General features: G+C 58.9%; 1 pseudogene; it reads left to right on the top strand.

The window, feature by feature from the left end:
• LOC119094106 (RNA helicase aquarius-like) lies at positions 1 to 26190 on the top strand (annotated as a pseudogene).
• Positions 26191 to 27216: the final 1026 nt, after the last annotated feature.

The raw sequence follows: 27216 nt of genomic DNA, 5'->3' as shown, positions 1-27216 counted from the left end.
GGCAGCCGTTTGTCAAGGCGCCGCAGCACTTCGCCGAGTTCTTCCACCAAGTAACCACCACCTGTCTGGAGCGCGTGTCGTTCCGGGAGATGACGGCGCTGCTGGTCTTCCTCGACTACTGCTTCAACAGCATGGAGGTGGAGCTGGTGCGCGCCCAGGTCCAGCGGCTCGTCTCGCTGCCCATGTGGATTTGCCTGCTCGAGGTGTGTATCAATTGCTCCAGCGGGCACGCCAGGCGCCGCGTTCACGCAGAACCGGCCGGCCGCAGAGCCGGTGCCGTGTTCGGTCGGGGTGTCGATTGTGAAAGAAGTGGTGTATGCTCATGGTTTGGTTGCACTGTAGAACAGAGTTGGCCTTGTGTTACCAATTCCCAGCCTAACAGCCTTATCCCAACTACCATGGGTTCCATTTGGGTCGAAACTCGGAGCAGCGTGTTCTTATGTGGTGCACGCGCGGGTAAGGAACAGATGATGCCGCGCGTCTCCGCCATATAGCAAGCATGGATATTGTCCCATTTGCTTTGGTGTTCAATATGCGCACCGTTTTGCAGAAGCGGCGCGAGGCCGAACTGCGGCGCATCCCCAAATGGAGGAAGTTCTGGAAAATCCTCCAGAAGAAGGATGCCCAGCTGGACGAAAAGGAGAAGGCCAAGCTGGACTTTCAGCGGAGGTTTTCTGTACAATCTGATCCAGAAGTTTCTGAAGATATTGGAGAGTACGCCCGACGAAGGTATGTCGGACCCTGGGCAAACACAGCAGCTTCCAGTGCACCACGAAGGTTTGAGCGCTTTACGACAGCGGCTCACGTGACGCGAAGACAGCCGCAGCACGGAAATGGCGCGCGATTGGTCGCTCCGCTTGCGCTGTTACACATTGTGGTCCTTCGTGTTTAGACAGAGTTGTATCTGAGGTTAAGGCTCCGCAACTGCGCAGCTCAAATATTGTGGGGGTCGGGACGCGCAGGTGAAAAGTGGGGATTCTGAAAGTGTTAAAAATATGTCGCATTCACTATATACGCCTCAAATTGCATGCGTCATTGCAGGCGACAGCTGTCACCCGAAATCGCATTAGTTCTCAAACTAGCATGGTGTGGCAGCTCACATCAATAGGAGTGGAAAACTTCAGAGCGAAGGACTGGAGAACAGATCCCGCCCGTGGCATGACGTGGCTGTGTGTCTGTACGGGCCGAGTGACGGAGAACAGATCCCGCCCGTGACATGGCGTGGCTGTGTGTCTGTACGGGCCGAGTGTACGGAGAACAGATCCCGCCCGTGGCATGACGTGGCTGTGTGTCTGTACCGGCCGGGTGACGGAGAACAGATCCCGCCCGTGGCATGGCGTGGCTGTGTGTCTGTACGGGCCGAGTGACGGAGAACAGATCCCGCCCGTGGCATGACGTGGCTGTGTGTCTGTACGGGCCGAGTGACGGAGAACAGATCCCGCCCGTGGCATGACGTGGCTGTGTACCTGTACGGCCCGAGTGACGGGAACAGATCCCGCCCGTGGCATGACGTGGCTGTGTGTCTGTACGGGCCGAGTGACGGAGAACAGATCCTGCCCGTGGCATGACGTGGCTGTGTGTCTGTACCGGCCGAGTGACGGAGAACAGATCCCGCCCGTGGCATGACGTGGCTGTGTGTCTGTACCGGCCGAGTGACGGAGAACAGATCCCGCCCGTGGCATGGCGTGGCTGTGTGTCTGTACGGGCCGAGTGACGGAGAACAGATCCCGCCTGTGACATGACGTGGCTTGTGTGTCTGTACGGGCCGAGTGACGGAGAACAGAGCCCGCCTGTGACATGACGTGGCTGTGTGTCTGTACGGGCCGAGTGACGGAGAACAGATCCCGCCCGTGACATGGCGTGGCTGTGTGTCTGTACGGGCCGAGTGACGGAGAAACAGATCCCGCCCGTGGCATGACGTGGCTGTGTGTCTGTACCGGCCGGGTGACGGAGAACAGATCCCGCCCGTGGCATGGCGTGGCTGTGTGTCTGTACGGGCCGAGTGACGGAGAACAGATCCCGCCCGTGGCATGACGTGGCTGTGTGTCTGTACGGGCCGAGTGACGGAGAACAGATCCCGCCCGTGGCATGACGTGGCTGTGTACCTGTACGGCCCGAGTGACGGAGAACAGATCCCGCCCGTGGCATGACGTGGCTGTGTGTCTGTACGGGCCGAGTGACGGAGAACAGATCCTGCCCGTGGCATGACGTGGCTGTGTGTCTGTACCGGCCGAGTGACGGAGAACAGATCCCGCCCGTGGCATGACGTGGCTGTGTGTCTGTACCGGCCGAGTGACGGAGAACAGATCCCGCCCGTGGCATGGCGTGGCTGTGTGTCTGTACGGGCCGAGTGACGGAGAACAGATCCCGCCTGTGACATGACGTGGCTGTGTGTCTGTACGGGCCGAGTGACGGAGAACAGAGCCCGCCTGTGACATGACGTGGCTGTGTGTCTGTACGGGCCGAGTGACGAATAACAGATCCCGCCCGTGGCATGACGTGGCTGTGTGTCTGTACCGGCCGGGTGACGGAGAACAGATCCCGCCCGTGGCATGACGTGGCTGTGTGTCTGTACGGGCCGAGTGACGGAGAACAGATCCCGCCCGTGACATGACGTGGCTGTGTGTCTGTACCGACCGGGTGACGGAGAACAGATCCCGCCCCGTGACATGACGTGGCTGTGTGTCTATACCGGCCGAGTAACGTCAGCGCTGACCTGGACCGCCGGCGGCAGGCTACGTGGACCGGCGGCGCGTGGCCTACTGCGAACAAATGGTGCAGCTGATGATCGACCTGGAGGCATTGTTGCCAACGCGCCGCTTCTTCAACACGCTGCTGGACGACGCGCACCTAGTGGTGCGCTGCCGGCTGTCGGGCCTGGCCGAGCGCGAGGAGGGCAAGCTGTTCGTGCAGGTGGGTCGCCGCCTCGGGCCCAGGCAGGGCGGCTCGGCCCGCCGGGCTCAGAGCCGAGCCGCCGTTTGGGAACGGCACGTCTGCGAGATTGCGCTTACCTTACCTGACGTCATTAATTGTGTATGTGTGTGTCGTTACCTGAATTGACTAGGAACCATAGCTGGTGAACCTAAACCCCACTGAAGTGATGGGAGCCCAGTATGTGTATGCTAGATTTGATGGCGTTTAGCAGCGTATGGTGAGTGTGGTAGCGTTAGGCTGTCGCGATGGTTGAGCGTCCGTCACCCGTGGTTTCAGCTGCTGGACATGCTGGCGTTCTACTCCCGGTTCGAGATCAACGATCAGACGGGCGACCCGCTGTCGGACCGCGACATGATGCAGCTCCACTACAGCCGCATCACTTCCCTGCAGGTGAGCGCCGCCCCCGCCGCCGCCTCCAGGCGAGCCGGAAGCTCGGGGCTGCTCTAGATCAACCGGGCGGCAGCGGCTTTGTTTCCTCATCGGCGCTGAGATGGGGCCGTGCAAGGTCACAGTCTATGCTGGTCAGGTGCGACCAAGCACCGGCTACCGATCCCAACCGATCCAATAGTTTCTGTTGTCAGAGGTATTGAAGTTAATTATCTGTCATTAATATAGTTAGTTCCTTGTACTATCCCTGGCGTGCGAGATGTTACCTACAATCATTCAGAACACATGAGTGGACGGTTGCTTCAGATGCGGCGATGTTTGCAGGCGTGCTTGTTGATTGCGTGTCTGGCTGTGCTATTGAATGTGGCCCTTGTGGGCTTTGCGTGCCGCGTCCCAGCCGTCGGTGACACGGCGTGGCGCTTACCGCCACGTGCCGCCCCCACCAGGTGGCGTCCTTCTCCAGCTGACCGCCGCCTGTCGCCCCCACCAGTGGCGTCCTTCTCCAGCTGACCGCCACGTGTCGCCCCCACCAGTGGCGTCCTTCTCCAGCTGACCGCCACGTGTCGCCCCCCACCAGGTGGCGTCCTTCTCCAGCTGACCGCCTTCCTGTCGCCCCCACCAGTGGCGTCCTTCTCCAGCTGACCGCCACGTGCCGCCCCCACCAGGTGGCGTCCTTCTCCAGCTGACCGCCGCCTGTCGCCCCCACCAGGTGGCGTCCTTCTCCAGCTGACCGCCACGTGTCGCCCCCACCAGGTGGCGTCCTTCTCCAGCTGACCGCCTCCTGTCGCCCCCACCAGGTGGCGTCCTTCTCCAGCTGACCGCCACGTGCCGCCCCCACCAGGTGGCGTCCTTCTCCAGCTGACCGCCTCCTGTCGCCCCCACCAGGTGGCGTCCTTCTCCAGCTGACCGCCTCCTGTCGCCCCCACCAGTGGCGTCCTTCTCCAGCTGACCGCCACGTGCCGCCCCCACCAGGTGGCGTCCTTCTCCAGCTGACCGCCTCCTGTCGCCCCCACCAGGTGGCGTCCTTCTCCAGCTGACCGCCTCCTGTCGCCCCCACCAGTGGCGTCCTTCTCCAGCTGACCGCCACGTGCCGCCCCCACCAGGTGGCGTCCTTCTCCAGCTGACCGCCTCCTGTCGCCCCCACCAGGTGGCGTCCTTCTCCAGCTGACCGCCACGTGCCGCCCCCACCAGGTGGCGTCCTTCTCCAGCTGACCGCCTCCTGTCGCCCCCACCAAGGTGGCGTCCTTCTCCAGCTGACCGCCTCCTGTCGCCCCCACCAGGTGGCGTCCTTCTCCAGCTGACCGCCACGTGCCGCCCCCACTAGGTGGCGTCCTTCTCCAGCTGACCGCCGCGTGCCGCCCCCCGCCAGGTGGCGTCCTTCTCCAGCTGACCGCCACGTGCCGCCCCCACCAGGTGGCGTCCTTCTCCAGCTGACCGCCTCCTGTCGCCCCCACCAGTGGCGTCCTTCTCCAGCTGACCGCCACGTGCCGCCCCCACCAGGTGGCGTCCTTCTCCAGCTGACCGCCTCCTGTCGCCCCCACCAGTGGCGTCCTTCTCCAGCTGACCGCCACGTGCCGCCCCCACCAGGTGGCGTCCTTCTCCAGCTGACCGCCGCCTGTCGCCCCCACCAGGTGGCGTCCTTCTCCAGCTGACCGCCACGTGTCGCCCCCACCAGGTGGCGTCCTTCTCCAGCTGACCGCCTCCTGTCGCCCCCACCAGGTGGCGTCCTTCTCCAGCTGACCGCCACGTGCCGCCCCCACCAGGTGGCGTCCTTCTCCAGCTGACCGCCTCCTGTCGCCCCCACCAGGTGGCGTCCTTCTCCAGCTGACCGCCTCCTGTCGCCCCCACCAGTGGCGTCCTTCTCCAGCTGACCGCCACGTGCCGCCCCCACCAGGTGGCGTCCTTCTCCAGCTGACCGCCTCCTGTCGCCCCCACCAGGTGGCGTCCTTCTCCAGCTGACCGCCACGTGCCGCCCCCACCAGGTGGCGTCCTTCTCCAGCTGACCGCCACGTGCCGCCCCCACCAGGTGGCGTCCTTCTCCAGCTGACCGCCTCCTGTCGCCCCCACCAGGTGGCGTCCTTCTCCAGCTGACCGCCGCCTGTCGCCCCCACCAGGTGGCGTCCTTCTCTAAGTTCCCGGGGCTGCGTCAGTTCAGTCTCTCCAACGTGGCATCGGTGGACACGCGCGAGCAGCTGACCAGACAGTTCGGCGGGCTGACCAACCGGCAGCTGCACGAGGTGGCGGCGTTCCTGGCGCTGTTGCCCGACCCGCCGGCCCAGGCGGAGGCCGAGAAGCCACAGTACGAGACGGAATTGCTGCTGGAGATGCTGGTGAGCGTGCCGCCGCTGCCTCACACGCAGTGATGTACAGAAGGGCGGAACGGCGTGCTGTCGAGGACAACGGGGAGGGGGGACACTGGCACGAGGGAGCGTGAACGCACTTAAACACAAATCGCACGCGCTTGAGCTATGGACGTGAGGTGCGTCACGCAAAGTGAGATCAGAATTAAGAGGCCGGTTGCAGTGCAGCAGTAATCCTAATCGCTTTGCATTTTGCTCTCATTGAGCACGATCTGCAGCATGGCTCGGTGCTCGCGGCTGGTTGGCTCCTTCATGCAATGGTTGGTTCCCTGGCGTCTGATCAGCCGTGAACCGTCTGTGACAGAGCGCCAGCGTCGCATGGTTTGGGCGCGGCGTGCCGGTGAGCCCGGTCTGTGGGGCGCCCCCGGTCCTGCCGTGCTCTCCCCTGATCGGGCGGTACCTCCGACGGCCAGGTCTCTCGCCACGAGCGGCCGTACCTCGCAGCTGCAGGCGCTCAACGAGATGCCACTGTACCCGACCGAGGCCATCATCTGGGACAGCAACGTGGTGCCGAGCGAGTACTTCTCGGGCGAGGGCTGCCTGGCGCTGCCCAAGCTCAATCTGCAGTTCCTCACACTGCACGACTACCTGCTTCGCAACTTCAAACCTGTTTCGGCTGGAATCAACATGTGAGTGAGTGGCTGGCAGGCATGGCGCAGACCCGCTGTCTGGCTGGCAGGTGTGGTGCAGACCCATTGTCTGGCCGGAGGGTGTGGCGCAGACCCCCTGTCTGGCCGGTGGGTGTGGCGCAGACCCGCTGCCTGGCCGGCGGGGGTGGTGCAGACCCGGGCTGACCGGTGGATGTGGCGCAGACCCACTGTTTGGCTGGCGGGTGTGGCGTAGACCCGCTGTCTGGCCGGCGGGTGTGGCGCAAACCCGCTGTCTGGCCGGTGGGTGTGGCGCAGACCCACTGTCTGGCCGGCGGGTGTGGCGCAGACCCGCTGTCTGACCGGTGGGTGTGGCGCAGGCCCGCCGTTTGACCGGTGGGTGTGGCGCAGACCCGCTGTCTGACCGGTGGGTGTGGCGCAGACCCGCTGTCTGGCCGGCGGGTGTGGCGCAGACTCGCTGTCTGACCGGTGGGTTGTGGCGCAGACCCGCCGTCTGGCCGGCGGGCAGGCATGGCTCGGACGAATCAGAGAGCTGTGACTTAACTATGTACAAAAAGAAACACATTGCATGAAACGAGTGGTCCAGCCGTGGGGAGCTCTGGACGACTGAGCTCTTACGAGTCGGGAGGCCCGAAAGTACAAACTGTCAACGGAGTGATCGCATCTGGCGGTTCACTAGGCACATATGTCCTGTTCGATGTGACCATCTGTGTGCAGTATATGTTACCTGGGATGACTATCTGAGAGCAATTTCATTGACATTTGGTATGCCGTGATTAAACTGATGTCGTGTCAAGACCACATGAATAATTCCTTTAAGGTGAATGGTTTGCTGTTTTCCTTTCGCCCGTTACTTATGAAAACTGTTTCTGTCAAAGGATGATCCCCATGAGCTGTCCAGCTCCCCCTCCCATAACTGGTGCTTTGTCGTGAACTGAGATGTGGATATTTGCCCGGTCGTACCACTTCAGTGTTGGACCATATATCTAGGCCATTTGTCTCTGGCTTCTCAGCTTGTTAGGATTGTCCAGGAATCTGTCCATCCAGCGGACCGTCAGTGGTGATCTACACGGGCTCCTGACCTGGCCTGACCCCCCGGGTTCCGCGGCAGACGAGATACGGCAGGACATCGAGGACATCGTGCTGCGGCTCCAGCCATGGAAGAACGAGATCGGGGACACCATGTTCGGCGGCTGGGCGCGCATGGCGCAGCCTGTCGTCAGCTTCGCCATCGTGGAGGTGAGCGGGCGCGAGTGGTGACCTGGTGACCCCGGCACTGGCGGGCCGCGTCACAGGATAGCCCGACTGTGGTGTGACGTCCCTGTTGTCAGCTTCGCCATCGTGGAGGTGAGCGGGCGCGAGTGGTGACCTGGTGACCCCGCCACTGGCGGGCCGCGTCACAGGATAGCCCAACTGTGGTGTGACGTGCCTGCAGTCGGGACTGTGGTGTTACGTGCCTGCAGTCGGAGATGTGGTGTGACGTGTCTGCAGTCGGAGATGTGGTGTGACGTGCCTGCAGTCGGGGCTGTGGTGTGACGTGTCTGCAGTCGGAGATGTGGTGTGACGTGCCTGCAGTCGGGGCTGTGGTGTGACGTGTCTGCAGTCGGAGATGTGGTGTGACGTCCCTGCAGTCAGGGCTGTGGTGAGTCGTCCCTGCAGTCGGGGCTGTGGTGTGACGTCCCTGCAGCTGGAGATGTGGTGTGACGTCCCTGCAGCTGGGGCTGTGGTGTGACGTCCCTGCAGTTCGTCAGTAGAGCCCCGAGAGGGCGGTCAGCAGTCGAGTGCTGGGTGGGCCGACCAGTGGCATCCCTCAGGGCTGCCCACCACACCGGAAAGCGAGACCGAGCTATGTGTAAGAATGACAACCTTTGGCTTTCTTCAAAAAGTATTTGTATCATCAGAACGTTTGATTCATCCATGTAACGGTGTTTATGGTAAGAAGAGTATCCCCGTGAAGGGGAAGGAGAGGATCGCAACACGCCTCTCTCCCTATCCCCCAACAGTGCGTCGGCCACGCCTCTCTCCCTATCCCCCAACAGGCGTCGGCCATGCCTCTCTCCCTATCCCCCAACAGTGCGTCGGCCACGCTTCTCCCCCTATCCCCCAACAGTGCGTCGGCTAGCCTGTACAACTCCGCAAGTGTTTAGGTTCTTTGTTTTTTGGTGGCATGTATAGGGTGCCGTCATCTTGTTTGAATGCCCTTCCATCGCTTTGTACTGATCTTCAGAAAGACTACTTTACTTTACTGCGGTGCTTTGGACCGTTGCCTTCCTCCTGTCCTAGTACCGTTTGCAGCTCCTCCTCCCCCCCTCCCCCTCCGTCAGGTCCGTGTAAAGCCAGCGCTGTTTTCGGCGCGCACCGCCAGGTGGCTAAGCCCAACATCGGCGAGCGGCGGCCGGCGCGCGTACGGGCCGACGTCACGGTCAATCTGAGCGTACGCCACGAGGTGAAGGCCGAATGGGAGGGCCTGCGCAAGCACGACGTCTGCTTCCTGGTGACGGTGCGACCTCAGCTGACGTTCGGTGAGACGCGCAGCGGGACGGCGCCGACCGCCAGCCGCGGCGGTACTGGGTAGTGGCCGTTCCGCCTGCAGTATTCAGGTGGCGCGTCGTTATGGGGGGCGGCGGTCGGCTCTGGCTTGGCCGGCGTGGGCTGTGGGCCGGGCCGCTGGTGACCGAAGCCGGCGCCTGCCGGCTTACACAGTATCGTGGTGCTGTTGAACTGTGAAGTGACCGGGGCATAGTGCGCATCACACCGCTTCGGGGTGTGACGTCACCATTGCTTGTGGGAGGCTGTGTGAAAATTATGTCCACGGTGCTTCACTTTGCATTTTAAGCACAGGAACTCGTACACATTTTACAATGTTATCCGGTCAGACGTCAGCGCTAGACTTAAGCCTCTCTATTCCCCAGCTTGTCCAACATCTCGAGTGGAGTGTCGGAGATGACCCCATGGGAAGTGACCACTTCCCAGTGTGGTTCCGGTTTAACAGAGGTGGAGCGTTGAGTTTAGACCACAACGCTGGAATTTTAAGAAAGTGGGCCGGTGCGAATTCGAGAATCGGCTCTAAGAATCGTTTGTAACTGGGCCTGAGAGCACGCCACCCTCCATTGAGGGTTTTACTCACAGACTTTTAGAGTGTGCCAACAGTTGTATCCCATGCACGTCTGGCGCTCCGCGACGTACTCCTGTTCCGTGGGGGACGGAGGAATGTCGGAGCTCCATCCGGGTGCGTAAGCGTGCGTTTCGGGCTTTTGACGCCAGGAGCAGTGTAGAAAACCTGATAGCCTTTAAGAAAGCGAGAGCTTTTGCCCGGCGCACTAAGGGAGGCAAAGCGTGCTTCCTGGCGGGCGCACGTGAGCACGCTAAACCGATTTACGCCGACATCGCAGATTTGGGCCTGAGCCAAGCGTATTTCGGGTCAGTTCTCACCCATAGCTCTGCCGATGCTGCGTGTTAATGGCCAGGCTGTGACGCGCCCGTTGGATTTTGCGAATGAGGTTGCCCGGGCCCTGGTCCAACGCAGCGTAAGTGGTAACACAAATACACAGTTGTGCGGCATAGAATGCGATGGGAGCAATCTGCAGTGGATTTTTCAACGAGTGAGCTGCATTCATATAATGACCCTTTCACGCTGGTCGAGTTGGAATCGGCGATCGCTAGGCTTCGCAGCGTGTCAGAAGGCCCGGACACTGGTCACAACGATATGCTTAAACATCTGCCGCGTCGCGTGCTTCGCGTATTAGTGGTCTTTAATTCGCTTTGGACCAGAGATGAATTCCCAGCTTCTTGGCGAGAAGCTACTCTCGTGCCTCTCTTGAAGCCGGGAAAAGGTGGGCTAGATCCTTTACATTATAGACCCATTTCTCTTACGTCATCGCTCTATAAGTTGATGGAGAATATGTTTAATGTCCGTTTAACCTGGTTTTTGGAGCATCACGTCATTTTACAAACGCACAGTGTGGTTTTAGAAAGAATCGCAGCACGGCGGATAATCTTTTAGTTCTTCACACTGCGATTCGTGAGGGATTTGAGGCAAATCGACACACTGGCGCTGTCTTCTTATACATAGAGGGCGCCCATGATACCACATGGCGTCATGGTATTCTTGTCAAGCTATATAGGTATGGTATACGCGGCAATATGGGCACTTTTCTTCAAAACTTTTGAGTTGACCGTTATTTCCGTGTCCGTGTTGGGAGCGCGCTCGCTGAGAGGCACCATCAAGTTAATGGTGTGCCCCAGGGCGGTGTCCTGAGCGTGTCACTGTTCACGGTTATGATACGACATCGGGGTTGAACTGCCACAGTCTGTAGGTCGTACCCTTTTTGTTGATGATTTTACCATCTGGACTAGCAGCAGCAAGAGCTTCATCGATGGAGCGGCGTCTTCAGTTGGCTGTGGATCGTATCGAGAAGTGGGGCACGATAAACGGGCTCAGGTTTTCTAGCAACAAGACTGTAGCCCTGCATTTTTGTCGTAGTCGGCAACGCGGCAATATGTCTATCCGTCTGTGTGGCCAACACATTCCAACTGAGCCTGTAGCTAGATACCTTTGGGTATACCTTGACCGCCGACTAACCCGTCAAGTCCATCCTGAAACGCTACGCGAAAGCTGTTTTAAAATTTTTGAACATACTAAAGCACGTTTCACGCACATCGTATGGGGCAGATAGAAGTACGCTTTTGCTACTGTATCGCTCAATCATACGTTGTAAGGTGGACTGCGCATGTTTTATTTATGACAGCGCGTGTGAGTCCACCAAGCGCATCCTGGACACAGTCCATCACACCGCTTTACGTGTAATCACAGGGGCGCTCCGCACATCACCTGCGACAGTTCCCCCTCGCGTCCGGCATTTAACGCAGTTTTTCACGGCCTGCTGTGGATTTTCGTCGCAGTGTACCTCGGGTACATGCTGTAACCTTTGGCCTCCGAATGCAAGCCTTGCGGCGGAAAGCGAAATTCCCATTCGAAGGTTGAAGCGGATAAATCATCTGGCCACTGCTCCCTGGCGTTTGACCTCGCCATCGATAGATACGTCTTTGGCCGAAATGAAAAATAATGCGGTCTTGTCAGATATAATGAGATCAAGGGCACTTGAGCGTGTGGCGTTATGTGACGATTACACACTTACACGGACGGATCTAAAGCCTCTGGCGGTGTGGATTGTGCGTTTGTGAGCGGCGGCGTCATCCGGTCGTTTCCTTTGCCTCCACAAACGTCAGTGTTCACATCGTAGTTGGTAGCGATCACCAAGGCGTTGTGTTTCATTGAAGTCAGTGACGAACCTTCACATCTGATTTTGACAAACTCTTTGAGCAGTGTTCTTAGTCTGAAGTCTTTTTATCCATCGTATCCCCTTGTACAGGATATTTTAGGACGTCTGACTCAACTGAATCAGGCCCGAAAGAAACCCATCTTGTGTTGGATCCCCAGTCACGCTTGAATCGCCGGCAACGAGGTGGCTGATGCGGCTGCAAGGCGAGCAGCGCTGGCTCCACGTGTTCGTTCTCTTTCTATCCCTGCTACATATTATTACCATGCAATAAAAACCTTTCTGCAGAACTAATGACGGCGTTGCTGGGATGGGACAAACAAAGATAAGCTCAGAGCAATAAAACCCAAGCTGGCTCAGTGGTTATCATGTTCCCACAATGTCAGGTAAGAAGAGGTGGTGCTCTGCAGATTACGTATTGGGCACACGTATGCAACTCACGGTTATTTGTCGCAAGGAGCAGAAAGACCTATCTGCCATCGATGTTGTGCTGTTCTCACCGTTCGTCATGTGCTCATATCATGTCCGCGGCTCGTGGAAGAACGTCGACGTTATTTTGGTCAGCGTGACTCGCCCTTGACGCTCTGTGACATTTTAGGAGAAAACTCTCGCTTTCTAGGATCTAAACAAGTCTTTTATTCGTTAAACATATAAACTTCGGGACTCTACACGGTTCATTAGTTAGGTAAAACAAGACTCGTTATGGGCGCCAAATGATCACTGCAGTCGGCGCGCCCAAAAACACCAATAAACAACAACAGAAATGCCACTGACAACGCGGTGCCATCGATTGTTGCTGCAGCATCAAAGCATAATTGGTGACGTCTTCGCTCCACTAACTGCAGTTGAACCCAGCCACCTGTCGACAGCTTGCCGGCACGAGTGCAGTCACGTGTTGTGCCACAGTAATCTCCCTTACGTATAGCAAAGTTCCATGTTACCCCTCGGCCGCCTGGCGGGTTATTCACATGACCGTTCGGCACTGACCGCCCGACCGGCCGGCGCCGCTTGATCCCGATACTGTTTGCCTGACCGGCCGATGCTGTCTGACCGATGCGTTGCGCCTGACAGACCGATGCTGCGTGACTGTTGTCCGCCCGACGGGCCGATGCCGTCTAACCGATACTGTCCGCCTGATTGACGGTGACCCGGTGCGGCAGGTGCCCGCTACGACGCGGCGGCGCCGTTCGTGCCCCAGGTGGGGCTCACGTACGTGCGCGGCTGCGAGGTGGAAGGCATGCTGGACGAGAGCGGCCGCGTCATCGAGGAGGGGCCCGACCCGCGCCCCCAGCTGCCGGGAGACCGGCGCACGTTCCGTGTCTGGCTCGACTGCAACCAGTACCGCCAGGACCTGGACAACAACGCCGCCGGCAAGGAGGTCAGCCAGGCTCGTAATGATTGGCGACAGCTAGACGGTCTTAAGTACGGGTAGGCGTCCGAGGTCTCGAGCGGCGTCAGCTGGGCGGTCTTGGGCGGCGGAGGCGCCCAATGTCACGCAAAAAAAACAGCGGTTGATATCAGGTGGCAAGACCCTTGTGCCAGTCATGTGACGGCTCGTAGCATGCCTGCAAGCGTGGTCAGTGAATCTGCAACTTTTGCATGAGTGATTGGATTGGATTGGTGGATTAAGTGTACAGGGCTGTTCGGTTTGTTCGAAGCTGATAAGCTGCGTTGGCTTTACTAGTGGTGTGTTCTGTTTTGCAGTTAGTTCGGCGTTCGTTACGCATCAAACGCGTTAGGTCTGCCATTCTGTTTGTGTTGGCCGGCCGGCTGCCACACGCCAGGGGCTGTTCCACTGCTGTGCACCAGCCGGCCCGGTTTCAGACCGCCTCGGGCCGTTTTCAAACAGTGCTTTCGTCGGGATGTCCAGCTAACGCAGAAGTCACCCATATAAACCCGCTGATATCTGGCTCAGGACGTGTACGAGACGTTCAACATTATCATGCGCCGCAAGCCGAAGGAAAACAACTTCAAAGCGGTGCTGGAGACGATCCGGGATCTGATGAATAACGAGTGCGTGGTGCCTGACTGGCTGCACGACATCGTGCTTGGCTACGGAGACCCGGGCGCTGCCCACTACACCAAGTGAGTGGTGTCGGGCCCGGTCCACGGGGCCGGGGCACCTCCATCCCGCCCGCCGGAGGGGAGGCAGCGTCCTCGGCTGGGACCGGGTGTTGGCTGGGCGTCGGGCCCGCGACAGGCCGCATGGAGATAACCGGCAGCCGTAATGAAACGCGTGTGGAAGCTGTAGTGGCGTTGCGTGTGTATTGGATTCCTTTGCCCCGGGGCTTTTGTGTGTTATCTGGCGTGCCCCGCTTGATGTGTGCAAGAGCATGTCATGTCGTCCACAGGCTGTGCCGTCTGGTAAGTGTGCCCCGTACTTGGTAAGTCTGTCTAACAAAACTAACAGCCTGGCCGTGTCGAGTTTTATCATTAATGTTTTGCTTGCCAGTGATCGACTGGGGCCGGAACGCGTCCGCCTCCACAGTGGAGCCCTGACCCCGGTCCGGCTGAGCCCTGACCCCCGCGTCGGCCGAGTCCTGACCCCCGGTCCGGCTGAGCCCTGACCCCGGTCCGGCTGAGCCCTGATCCCCGGTCCGGCCTAGCCGTGACCCCCCGCTCCGGTAGAGCTTTGATCCCCTGTCCGGCCGAGCCTGACCCCGGATCCGCCCCGCAGAATGCCGGATGAGATCGCCACGCTGGACTGGAATGATACGTTCCTGGACATGGAGCACCTGCGGCACAGCTTCCCCCACCACACGGTGCAGCTGAAGGAAGGCGCTGGTGCCGGCGCCGCCAAGCCACGGCCGCCCTACAGGTAAGGTCCGGCCGCGGCCGCCCTGACGGTCCCGCTCTGCTGTGTCCCGCTCTGTCGGCTCCCGCTCAATCATTACCGCCACCGTCCGTTGATGGTGACGACTGTCCCGTCCGCTGCTGGTGATGACTGTCCCGTCCACTGATGGTGATGACTGTCCCGCCTGCTGATGGTGATGACTCCCGTCCGCTGATGGTGATGACTGTCCCGTCCGCTGATGGTGATGACCGTCCCTCCCGCTGATGATGATGGCTGTCCCGTCCGCCGATGGTGATGACTGTCCCGTCCGCTGATGGTGATGACTGTCCCGTCCACTGATGGTGATGACTGTCCCGTCCGCTGTTGGTGATGACTGTCCCTCCCACTGATGGTGATGACTGTCCCGTCCACTGATGGTGATGACTGTCCCGTCCGCTGTTGGTGATGACTGTCCCGTCCACTGATGGTGATGACTGTCCCGTCCACTGATGGTGATACTGTCCCGTCCGCTGATGGTGATGACTGTCCCGTCCACTGATGGTGATGACTGTCCCGTCCGCTGATGGTGATGACTGTCCCGTCCGCTGATGGTGATGGCTGTCCCGTCCGCTGATGGTGATGGCTGTCCCGTCCGCTGACGGTGATGGCTGTTCCGTCCACTGATGGTGATGACTGTCCCGTCCGCTGATGGTGATGACTGTCCCGTCCACTGATGGTGACGACTGTCTCGTCCGCTGATGGTGATGACTGTCCCGTCCGCTGATGATGATGACTGTCCCGTCCGTTGATGGTGATGGCTGTCCCGTCCGCTGATGTTGATGACTGTCCCGTCCACTGATGGTGATGATTGTCCCGTCTGCTGATGGTGATGACTGTCCCGTCCGCTGATGGTGATGACTGTCCCGTCCACTGATGGTGATGACTGTCCCGTCCACTGGTGGTGATGACTGTCCCGTCCGCTGATGGTGATGACTGTCCCGTCCGCTGTTGGTGATGACTGTCCCGTCCACTGATGGTGATGACTGTCCCGTCCACTGATGGTGATAACTGTCCCATCCACTGATGGTGATGACTGTCCCGCCTGCTGCTGGTGATGACTGTCCCGTCCGCTGATGATGATGGCTGTCCCGTCTGCTGATGGTGATGGCTGTTCCGTCCGCTGATGTTGATGACTGTCCCGTCCACTGATGGTGATGACTGTCCCGTCCGCTGATGGTGATGACTGTCTCGTCCGCTGATGGTGATGACTGTCCCGTCCGCTGATGGTGATGACTGTCTCGTCCGCTGATGGTGATGACTGTCCCGTCCGCTGATGGTGATGACTGTCTCGTCCGCCGATGGTGATGACTGTCCCGTCCGCTGATGGTGATGACTGTCCCGTCCGCTGACGCCCGCCGTTCGGCCGCAGGCTGACGTTTGTCGGTGTGGAGGAGAAGAAGAGCCGGCCGGACGCCGCGCCGGAGGAGCTCTCCAAGCTGGTGCTGGTCGAGCCGCACGTCATGCCCAACAGAGGACCGTACCCCTACGTCCAGCCCAAACGGTACGGCGCCGGCCGGCTGCCCGATCTGGTCTGGTCGTTACGGGTGCGGAATTTACGTACTGAGCTCGCCGGTGGACATATTTGTATTACCGTTGCATGCTTTTGTTTTTTTATTTCCCTGAGTATGTTTCAGTATAATTTAAAGAATATCTTCTTGGTTCATTCGATATATGTTATATATCGAATGTTATATATATATATATATATATATATATATATATATATATATATATATATATATATATATATATATATGTATGTATGTATCTGTGTGTGTGTTTGCGTGTGCGTGTGCTTGTGCTTGTGCTTGTGCTTGTGCTTGTGCTCGTGCGTGTGCGCGTGCGTGTGCGCGTGCGTGTGTGTTTTTAAAATTATTTCCAGGTTTTTGATAAATGGACCACATTAGTTCGAATCATGTTGTTTTTTGGTCCTGACTCGACGTGACCTGATCTGACCTGATCTGACCTGTCCTGCCCTGACCTGTGCCCAGGAACACGGTGCGATTCACGCCGACACAGGTGGAGGCGATCCGGGCCGGCACGCAGCCGGGCCTCACGCTGGTGGTCGGCCCGCCCGGCACCGGCAAGACGGACGTGGCCGTCCAGATCATTTCCAACATCTACCACAACTTCCCCGAACAGCGTACGCTCATCGTCACGCACAGCAACCAGGCGCTCAACCAGCTGTTCGAGAAGATCATGGCACTGGACATGGACGAGCGCCACCTGCTGCGACTGGGCCACGGCGAGGAGGCGCTCGAGACCGAGAAGGACTTCAGCAGGTGCGTGTGCGGGCGGCGCACGAGCCCGAGGCGTGGCGTTAAGGCCGTGTAGGACACCGGCCTCAGTTTCACCGCTGTTTACCATTTGCCTTCCGCACATTGAGGTGAGCATCCGCTGTTTGTCCCCCTGTAGCTCGGAGCCACCGCATGGCTGGGACAGCTCAGGTGCGCTGCGTCACGCTGCTCATGCTGTCCTGTAGCTCGGAGCCACCTGCATGGCTGGGGCAGCTCGCTACGCGCGCTGCGTCACGCCGTTCACGCTTCCACGAGCGGCCGTTACGCGTCGCCAGAATGCTGCCGGACCCCGCCAGTTTTTATTTCATGACCAGTCTGGCCTTGACCGTTTCCCAGTATCTGACACAATTTCACGGTAGGCCGTAGTGAGAGGCCTGCTTGGAATTTCGTGGAAGTCGTTGGTTGATGACGTCCGGTCCAGTATTTAAGGGCTGAGTCAGAAGGCAGCAGCGGAAGGCCAATCATTCGACGTACAAAGAATGAACTCATGATTTCCCCTGAGATCCGTGCCGAGACAACTATTGGTATTAATGAACTTGCATGGCATGGGGACGGCTGCGTCAAGGCCCATGTTTTGGCTTGCCGGCGACATAACGATATCATTTCTGGCACACCCATTGCTTGCTGCAGCTCGAAGGAACGTCGCATCTGCAGTCCAATCTTAGCAACACTATCGACTTGCATGGGTTGTGAAAGGGTGCTTTCAACACGACAAAACTGTGCAAAATACTTTTCCAGATGTAGTCTGAACCTTTTGAATGAATGTGTTTCTTGGATGAAAGCCAACGCTAGATGGCGCCGGCTTTGTGAGCCCTGTCCCCGCCATCCGATCGCAAGATCCCAGGCCAACGTCAGGATTTAGAGGAGCAATTCAAACGTGTTGCAATGCTCGGTCAGGTCGTCCCCTATGAACTCACCTGACCGTAACCACGGGCGCTGCCACTGGCCGCAAGCAATACCAATTAAGGGCAAATGCCAGGCGCATGAAGCGCCACCCCGCCAAGGGTGGGCGGATCAGAAGGCAGTCGCTCCAACCAACTGACCTATTAAGCTGGGCAAACGGATCTATTGAGACGGACGCTCTCTGATAAAGCAGCAAGCCAACTACTTGATTAAACTAAACATTGGAGGATGGTTAGCCAAAATTGTTTCTAGATTGTATGACAAAACCATTAAGCTACCTACAAGTGATCATGTTTTAATGAATGTCTTAGTCACAACAAATTGTCTCTTTCTGTTTTCTTCCGTTTTGCAGAAAAATTCGTGTCCCGTGCTACTGATGATCATCTTAAATAACTTCTGCCGTAATACACCAATGTCCCGATGTCTGTTCTTCAGGAGATCCTGGATCCATCCTTGGGATCCAGGCATATGTTTGGTTATCTAAACAGAAGTGCTTAGAAATGTAACCGCAAAGTACTTTGAGGTGGAATAGCCAATGGCATTCATCTCAAAGCCCAAAACTTAGCATTCTGACATGCGTTAGGTTCCATTTGATGTCATTGGATCATCACGAAGGTTTCTTCAAATTTGACTGCTTTGAGTTGCCTCAAAGCAGCTGTAGTTGGAGAATTGAAGAACAGCTCGCTTCTTTTGGTATTTCCCAAATCTGCTCAGATGGGGGTTTTACTTTTTACTAAACTGGAAGACACTGTTATCCTGCCAGAATGCCCAGAATTTCCTGTTGCCATCAAGTTAAACACTTACTGAGATGTAATCTGCTCTCAACCCATGAAGTATCTCAGGGGCGCATATTCGCAAAATGAGTTCGAGAGAGAGGGGTGCAGTGAAAATGGCTCAACCTATCCGTAAAATAGCTAGAACGTGGGTGGCCCCGGATTTGGCTTACTTTTTCAAGGCTGGGGAGCAGGAGCCCAAGCTGGAGCCGAAGCAAGCAAGCAAGTTGGAGCAAGCTGAAGCCTCCCCTTCCCCCTTCACCGCCCAACTGGATAGAAAACTGCATCCGTGAAGTGTGTAACGTTGCTGTCGCCTTCCAAATGTTATTATTATTGGGGTGAGACGATTCTGGTGGTGTCACGTCCCACCAGTGGCTGCGCTGCCTGCCTTGTTCGGCCGGGACCGGTGCAGGGCGGGCGGACAGTTCTGGTGGTGTCATGTCCCACCAGTGGCTGCGCTGCCTGCCTTGTCCGGCCGGGACCGGTGCAGGGCGGGCGGACAGCCACTGCTGTTGGCCGGTAGATGGCAGAGGCAGAGGTGCATCGGCATGACCATAGGTACCGAATACCGATCCATGCCTTATTCTTCCATCATTGTTGCGCAAATAGCACAGTTTGGTTGAACTGGAACCATGACGTGTACGCGGTGTCGGCCAGGTACGGACGAGTCAACTACGTGCTGTCCCAGCGCCTGGCGCTGCTGGACGCCGTGCAGCGGCTGCAGCAGAGTCTGCAGGTGGCCGGCGATGCCGCCTACACCTGCGAGACGGCCGGGCACTTCTTCATGCAGCACGTGCTGAGCCGCTGGGAGCGCTTCCTTAGCCTGGTGCCGCCGTCGCAGGGAGAGGTGGGTCGCGCCGCGCCGTGTCAGGGGGAGGTGGGTCGTGCCGCGCCGTCGCGGGGGGGGGGGGGGTCACGCCGCGCCGCTGCTTTGGTTGCAGCACGACGTGGATTCGCTATGGGGCTTGCAAAGACCGATAATGATGATTGTGCGTTAGTTGTAATATCGTTTCCACAGGTACTGTTTTCCTAAACGAAAAAATACATGAATCATGGTTTGTGTACTCCAAGCAGGTCTATTTGTATTTAGGCCATATGTTTTGACGGCAATAGAATATGTTAACACGCTTTTGTAAAAATATTTACTCAAAACCGTCTCAAAATAAAGGGCCTCAGTTCATGGGTGCTACGGATCCACCCAGTGACATCTCGTAATCCCTCACATCCCCTATACGTAATGTAAATATGCCGCTTGTTTGCATCGCGTGCGTTTCTCTCTGCCTAAGTCAACCTGTGGTTCACTATCCGTGGATCGGAGCTGGGCGCCAGGCAGGCGGGTGTGACGACGTCCGTGGTCCCCTCACTGAGCACCCTCACCCAGAGTCTGCCCACCAGCAGCATCCGCACCGCAGGCGGGTGTGACGGCGGCGTGGTCCCCTCACTGAGCACCCTCACCCCCAGAGTCTGCCCACCAGCAGCATCCGCACCGCAGGGGGTGTGACGGCGGCCGTGGTCCCCTCACTGAGCACCTCACCCCAGTCTGCCCATCAGCAGCATCCGCACCGCAGGCGGGTGTGACGGCGGCCGTGGTCCCCTCACTGAGCACCCTCACCCCAGAGTCTGCCCATCAGCAGCATCCGCACCGCAGGCGGGTGTGACGGCGGCTGTGGTCCCCTCACTGAGCACCCTCACCCTCAGTCTGCCTATCAGCAGCATCCGCACCGCAGGCGGGTGTGACGGCGGCCGTGGTCCCCTCACTGAGCACCCTCACCCTCAGAGTCTGCCCATCAGCAGCATCCGCAACAACTTCCCGTTCACAAGGTTCTTCGAGGACGCGCCGCAGCCCGTCTTCAAGGGCAACTCTTTCGACGAAGACTTCGAGATCGCCCAGGGCTGCTTCAGGTAACTTTGGTACACGAGCTGCCGCGGCGGAACCGCCAGTGCGCCCCAACCTACGATAGGAGACCTCCCCTCGCTTGCTGCCTTCCGTACCGTGTTCTAGTATGTCTGCGATGAGGAAGCACAACTCCTGCCGTCCGCCTCGGACATTGGGTTTTCCTTTCCGTCTGTATTGTTGACTTACGCATCGCAATCAGTTATCCCCAAGATATATTCTAAAAACCACTGCATTGTTTTGAAGCGCTCGCCTCTTGCTCATGATACATCCTTCACTACTGTGTGGCATTCGATTTCGGTGATGAGGCAGGCTAAGTTTTCAGCTCGCCGTGAGGTTCCACATGCTATAGCAATGGGTCGAGCGTGCATGTGTGTCGCCGGTCGAGCCGTGCCGGGTGCCCTGCGTCATCTGCCGCACCGGCATGACTCAGAGTCATCGATCGAGCCGTGGCGGGTTCTCTGCGCCACCCGTCGCACGGGCATGACTCAGAGTCGCTGGTGAAGCCGTGCCGGATGCCCTGCGCCATCCGTCGCGCGGGCATGACTCGGAGTCGTGCCTGGCAGGTACATCCGGAAGATATTCGAGCAGCTGGACGAGTTCCGCGCATTCGAGCTGTTGCGCAGCGGGCTGGACCGCTCGCGTTATCTGCTCATCAAGGAGGTCAAGGTGATCGCCATGACGTGTACGCACGCGGCGCTCAAGCGCAAGGAGCTCGTGCAGCTGGGCTTCAAGTACGACAACATCCTGATGGAGGAGTCGGCGCAGATCCTCGAGATTGAGACGTTCATCCCGCTGCTGCTGCAGAACCCTCAGGACGGCTTCAAGTGAGCGGACGGGACGGGGATGGAGACGGGGACGGGGACGGGGACGGGGACGGGGACGGGGACGGGGACGGAACGGGGACGGGGACGGGGACGGGGACGGGGACGGGACGGGGACGGGGATGGGGACGGGGACGGGGACGGGGACGGGGACGGGGACGGAACGGGATATATTCGGTCACTTTGGGTCCATTGTGCCTCCATTAGAGGCTGTGTGCGATGATAAAGGGATCTTTGTCAGATTCGTAGTAGGCTGCTTGCCGATCACGTTATTGTGATCAGCTGTGCAACAGCACTGCGATCGCGGTAAAGCTAAAACCAATGTGCTCGTAGCTACCAGGTGATGACCGCCTTTGCAAAGGGAGCACCATTGAGGTGGCCATTTAAGATGATGTAAGTTAAGCCAGTTCCGCCGCGTGCAGATCCCCGACTTTGTCACTCCATATTCTCTGGTCTCATGTTGTCACCATGTTGTCCTGCCCGCCACCAGTCTGTCCCAATCCTCGCGTATCCCCAGTCGCATGTGCGGTGTACTGCTACTAGTCTGAGCTCCGCAACGGCCGATGTGCCCCTGTCCTGCGGCTAGCCGTCTCCAACGGGGGGCTGTCCACCTTGCTGCCCGCGTTCCGTCCGCTGCGTCCCGGCCTTGCGTGCCGTGCGCGCGCCGCCGGTCGCCGGCGCCCGGCTGACATCCGACCCGCGTCTGGCAGCCGACTGAAGCGGTGGATCATGATCGGCGACCACCACCAGCTGCCGCCCGTCATCAAGAACATGGCCTTCCAGAAGTACTCCAACATGGAGCAGTCGCTCTTCACGCGCTTCGTGCGGCTGGGCGTGCCAACCGTGCAGCTGGACGCCCAGGGTCGCGCCCGCTCCAGGTCAGCCTCGCATGGAACGGTCCGTGGTCAGCCTCGCACGGAACGGTCCGTGGTCAGCTTCGCACGGAACGGTCCGTGGTCAGCCACGCACATAACAGTCCGTGGTCAGCCTCGCACGGAACGGTCTGTGGTCAGCCACGCGCGGAACGGTCCGTGGTCAGCCTCGCACGTAACGGTCCATGGTCAGCCTCGCGCGGAACGGTCCGTGGTCAGCCTCGCACGGAACGGTCCGTGGTCAGCCTCGTGCGGAACGGTCCGTGGTCAGCCTCGCACGGAACGGTCCGTGGTCAGCCACACACGAAACGGTCCGTGGTCAGCCTCGCACGGAACGGTCCGTGGTCAGCCACGCGCATAACGGTCCGTGGTCAGCCACACACGAAACGGTCCGTGGTCAGCCTCGCGCGGAACGGTCCGTGGTCAGCCTCGTGCGGAACGGTCGGCAGCGTGACCCAGCAGCTTGGGTCCGGGTGGCGGCTGAGGTGACCATTGTGACCTGACACTGGTGTGCGTTTGCGTGCGTGCGTGCGTGCGTGCGTGCGTGCGTGCGTGCGTGCGTGCGTGCGTGCGTGCGTGTGTGTGTGTGTCTGCCAAGCTCTGTTTTTGTGAAGAATTGACAAGCAGTGTGTGCTTAGCAGCTGCACGTGACGCCGAAAGCACGAAGATTACGTCTGTGACCACCTCTTACTTTCATATGGTGTTTCCCACTGTCAGAGGCATTAGTGGGGCATTGTATTTACGGGTTGCAGCATCAGTGGCGTTATCTCCTGGCGATGCCCCCTCCCCCTCGCTGCCTCCGCTGCTCTGCCGTCACCGCCTGGGACCGTCGCGCCCTGTTGCAGCATCTGCGCGCTCTACAAGTGGCGGTACACGGTGCTGGGCGACCTGCCGCACGTCCAGCAGCGGGCCGAATACCAGCGTGCCAACGCCGGCTTCCGCTTCGACTACCAGGTGGTCAACGTGGACGACTTCAACGGCGTGGGCGAGAGCGAGCCCAACCCGTACTTCTTCCAGGTGCGGCTGCTGGTGTGGGGTCGGGCGTCGCGCGCTCCCTCCCAGCTCGGCGTGGGGGACACCGCGCCACGGACGGCCAGCGCGGCGGAGCGGCGTCGGCCGGCGTCCCGTGCTGTCTGTTGGCTCTGTATGGATGTGGGGTACTGCGATGGCTACCGGACATGCGCGGCGACCCTCGCTGCCCGCCCCTGCGCGTGCTGCTCTGTCTGCGTGTGTGTGGAGGGGGAGGGGTACCTGACCCGCGCACGCCTGGCTCGGCTCACCATCCGGTCGCCCTCCACCCGGTCACGTCTGTGGTCGGTGACGTCACGGCCACCGTTCTGACGCCGCCATCTTGTCGGCCGTCGACAGAACCTGGCCGAGGCCGAGTATGTGGTGGCCGTGTACATGTACATGCGCCTGCTGGGCTACCCGGCCGACAAGATCTCCATCTTGACCACCTACAACGGCCAGAAGATGCTGATCCGTGACGTCATCAACCAGCGCTGCGCCAACAACCCCGTCATGGGCCAGCCCTGCAAGGTGACGATCGTCCCGTTGACAGAGCATTATTATTACCGTAACACCGGTTGTACCTCCGAAATGTGGGGCTTGCGTGTGCCGTGCGATTGTGCATAATAATGCACTCGTTTGCAATGCATCATCCTGCGTGAGATTTTGGTACAATCATGCATTTATTGTGACAATTTGCCGCTCGTCGATCTCAGAGTTTCATGATTTCAGTGACGTTTCATCATTCGGGCAGCAAATTTCTTCTTCCATGACATGCTCATAAATGTTTTAGCCAAAAAGGCTTTCTATGTGAAGATCCACGTGGACGGTTGGGTCGACCTGCCTCGTCCGCGGCCGTCTGCGCTCCTCTCTCCCGCCTGTGAGGCTACCGGTGCTTGTCCCTTCCGCGGTTGTTGGCGCGCGCCCCCCCCCCCCCCCCCCCGCCTTTCGCGGCCGTCTGCGCTCCTCTCTCCCGCCTTCCGCGGCCGTCTGCGCTCCTCTCTCCCGCCTGTGAGGCTATCGGCGCTTGTCCCTTCCGCGGTTGTTGGCGCGCGGCCCTCCCGCCTTCCGCGGCCGTCTGCGCGTCGGCGGTGTGGCCCGCTCGTTCGAGCTGACGCAGGCCGCGTGTTCGCCACGTAGGTGGACACTGTGGACAAGTACCAGGGCCAGCAGAACGACTACATCCTGCTGTCGCTGGTGCGCACCAAGGCGGTGGGCCACCTGCGAGACGTGCGCCGGCTGGTGGTGGCCATGTCGCGCGCCCGACTCGGCCTCTACGTGTTCGCCCGACTGGCGCTCTTCCAGAACTGCTTCGAGCTGACTCCGGCCTTCAGTCTGGTGAGCTCCGCCCGCTCCTATAGAGAGACGGGGGGGGGGAGGGGGGGGTCGCGGGCTGTCAGTTCCAGCCGAGCTCTAACCGACGGTTTCGTCTCGCGAACAGGTGGTAGCGCTCGCTATGACGAGGGTATTTGCCGGCAAGCATATGTTTGCAGCTGTCGCGAGCATGGGCCGTGAAAGACGTTAGTGAGCTCAGCTGAGACAACTTGCATTGGCAAACAAAGGCATTGGATATCAAGTTCAGTATTTACATTGGCACAACTTGTAAGCTAGCAAGCAGTGTATTCTTTGCTCCGGACGCTGCGCCTTCTGCAGTGTGCTGTCTGACCATGTGTGCATGCGCAGCTGGCCGAGCGTCCGGCCCAGCTGCAGCTGTGTCCGGCTGAGCGGTACCCGACGGTGCGGCCGGTGGACGCTTCGCTGCAGTCGCCGCCCTTCGTCGCCACCGACATGCCCCACATGGCGCAGTTCGTGTATGACCTCTACATGCAACGCATGGGCTCTGGAGAGGCGCAGCAACAGGTCAGGGTTTCTGGCGGACGTGGGAGGGTATCGACCTTTCAGGGGATAGCAGCGACTCAGGGGTACTGGTGGACGTGGGAGAGTATCGACTCCTCAGGGGGATATCAACGGGTCAGGGGTACTGGTGGACGTGGGAAGGTATCGACTCCTCAGCTCAGGAGGATAGCAGCACGTCAGGGGTGCCTGGAGGCGCAGGTGGGCGTGTAGACGACTCCCCGTGACACAACAGTAGCGGGTCAAGACTACTTACAGGTGTAGGAGGGTGTGGACTTCTCAAGGGGGAAATAGCGGGTCAGAGTCATGAATACTGGGAGGCGTGGGGATGTGAATCATCAGCAGCAGGTCGGGGCTACAAGGAGATGTGAGGGTGTGTGGAGTCTGAGGGGACAGGCACTGGGGGAGTTCAGAGGATGGAGAGGGAGTGCGACGGCGTGTGCCGCGTGATCTCTCTCGAATGATCGCCGTGAGGAGTGGCCAGACTGCACGTAGCATGAAGGGCATGGGAGGGCAGCGGCGGCTCCTGCGAACCATTGGTAGTAAACGTGCTTGGAAACAGTGACGGTATGTCGTGCCGTACGTGCGCGCCGGCGCACGTGACCGATGGACGGGACGGACCGGCCTGGCCCTGGTCGGGCGCGCACGTGACCGATGGACGGGACGGACCGGCCTGGCCCTGGTCGGCCGTCGTCCTGACGAGGCCGTGTCCGTCGCCAGGCGTGGCGCTCGCCGGGCGCGGCGGGCCGGGCGGCGGCGCCGGACCGACACGTACCCCAGCACCCGGGCGGCGACCGGGACAGCAGCGACGACGAGGCACCGTCCGCGGCGGCCGGCCACCAGGCCATGGAAGTCGGTGAAGACGGAGGCGCCGCCGCCGACCAGCCAGCCGGCGTGTGACGTCACGGCCGGGCCGGCCTGGGTGTGACTGGGCGAAGGCGGAGGTGTGGCCGCCACCCGGCAGTGCCACCGCATCGCAGTATCATCCGCCCCGCGCGTTCATCGACATGATTTGTAATAAACGGCTCCACCAGTCGTGTCCTTGTGTCTGGAACAGCAACGGCCGTGCGTCCTGAAGACCAAGATAACCGCTCAACAATTACACAAATCCCGATAGTCTTTCGCTCAATCTCCATTCTCTTCTTGCATATCTGTTTGCTCGCTTTCCTCTTTGAATATTTACACTTCGTAGCATTGGATTGTTCAATTTAAAAAGTTTTCTGCATGATTTACCAGAAAAGCGCGGGATTATCCGGATTAGATAGGCGCAGACTCTTCTTGCTAAAATCTTCTAGGACAGGTTAACGTAGCCTAACGTCAATTGATCCCTCTCTTACCTCGCGCCATCAGCATCAGACGGTTAAGCGCAACTTTTTTGGCATGACAAGCCGAAAGTGGCCGGAGGTAATTCACCCCCCCCCCCCCCTCTCCCCGCTTCTGGATATAGTCCGTCGAAAAGAAGAAAAAGTCGGTCGCTGTTGCGCGGACGCTCTTTTGAATATACGGTACGGTTCATGTGATATATGTCGTGAATTCAGAATCAACTCGTTAGGGCCACCGCTGTCACGGACACCATGCACAGGACTCGCAGCACCTGCGGAGTTTGGCGAAAGGGCCGGTGAGGAGGTTCAATTGTTCAAAGGTACTGAATGCGTGCTGTGTGGTGGTGAAATTAAGGTATCCACCGCTGCGGTTTACTCTACTTGCCATGATCTATCTGGACAAAATGAGCCAGCTTAACGTAACGTGACTTCTAAAATACCCTCTCCTTGATTTTGCACCGTAATGCATGAGCCGGCTTAGCGTAGTTCTCGCCGGGCCTACAGCCGGAAGTAGTTTTCCACTTGGAAGTGCCTGTAGGCCGCCGAGGGAGAATAGAGGATTCGCATTGGCCCGCAGAAGTTATTTAACGTGGCTGCATGGATTCCAGTGTTGTATTGAACGTAGCAGAAGTGGAAAAGACAGGACACTAAACCCGTGTGTCTCGCCGGCACCGCTCAGTATGCGTCAACTCAATGACAATCATTTACGTCAGATGACGTTACGTACTTCCCCTGGCGTTCTGTAGTTGCCGAACGTCCGTCGACCTTCTCGAAACGCTGATTCCGAAAATCACTGTTTGGGGTGGGATTTTGCGCAACTTCCGAGTTACAAGGCGCATAACACCCCAGTTGGATATCGCGGGGTGTCTCGATTGCCTCCAAATTTGGTGTGCAGGGCCTTCTGAACAAGCTGATTCTGAAAATCACAGTCTTAGGGGTGGGATTTCGCGCAACTTCCGATTTACGCAACTTCCGAGTTCGAGACGCCCCCGCAGTATCCAACTGGGGTGTTACGCGCTATATAACTCGGAAGTTACCCGGAATTCAACCCCAAAGACAGCGATTTTC

This window comes from Pollicipes pollicipes, unplaced genomic scaffold (assembly GCF_011947565.3).
Source record: "Pollicipes pollicipes isolate AB1234 unplaced genomic scaffold, Ppol_2.1 Scaffold_1349;HRSCAF=1579_pilon_pilon_pilon, whole genome shotgun sequence".
Classification (NCBI taxonomy): domain Eukaryota; kingdom Metazoa; phylum Arthropoda; class Thecostraca; order Pollicipedomorpha; family Pollicipedidae; genus Pollicipes; species Pollicipes pollicipes.
The sequence above is the reverse complement of the archived record's forward strand: the minus strand, read 5'-3'. Positions and strand labels throughout refer to the sequence as shown.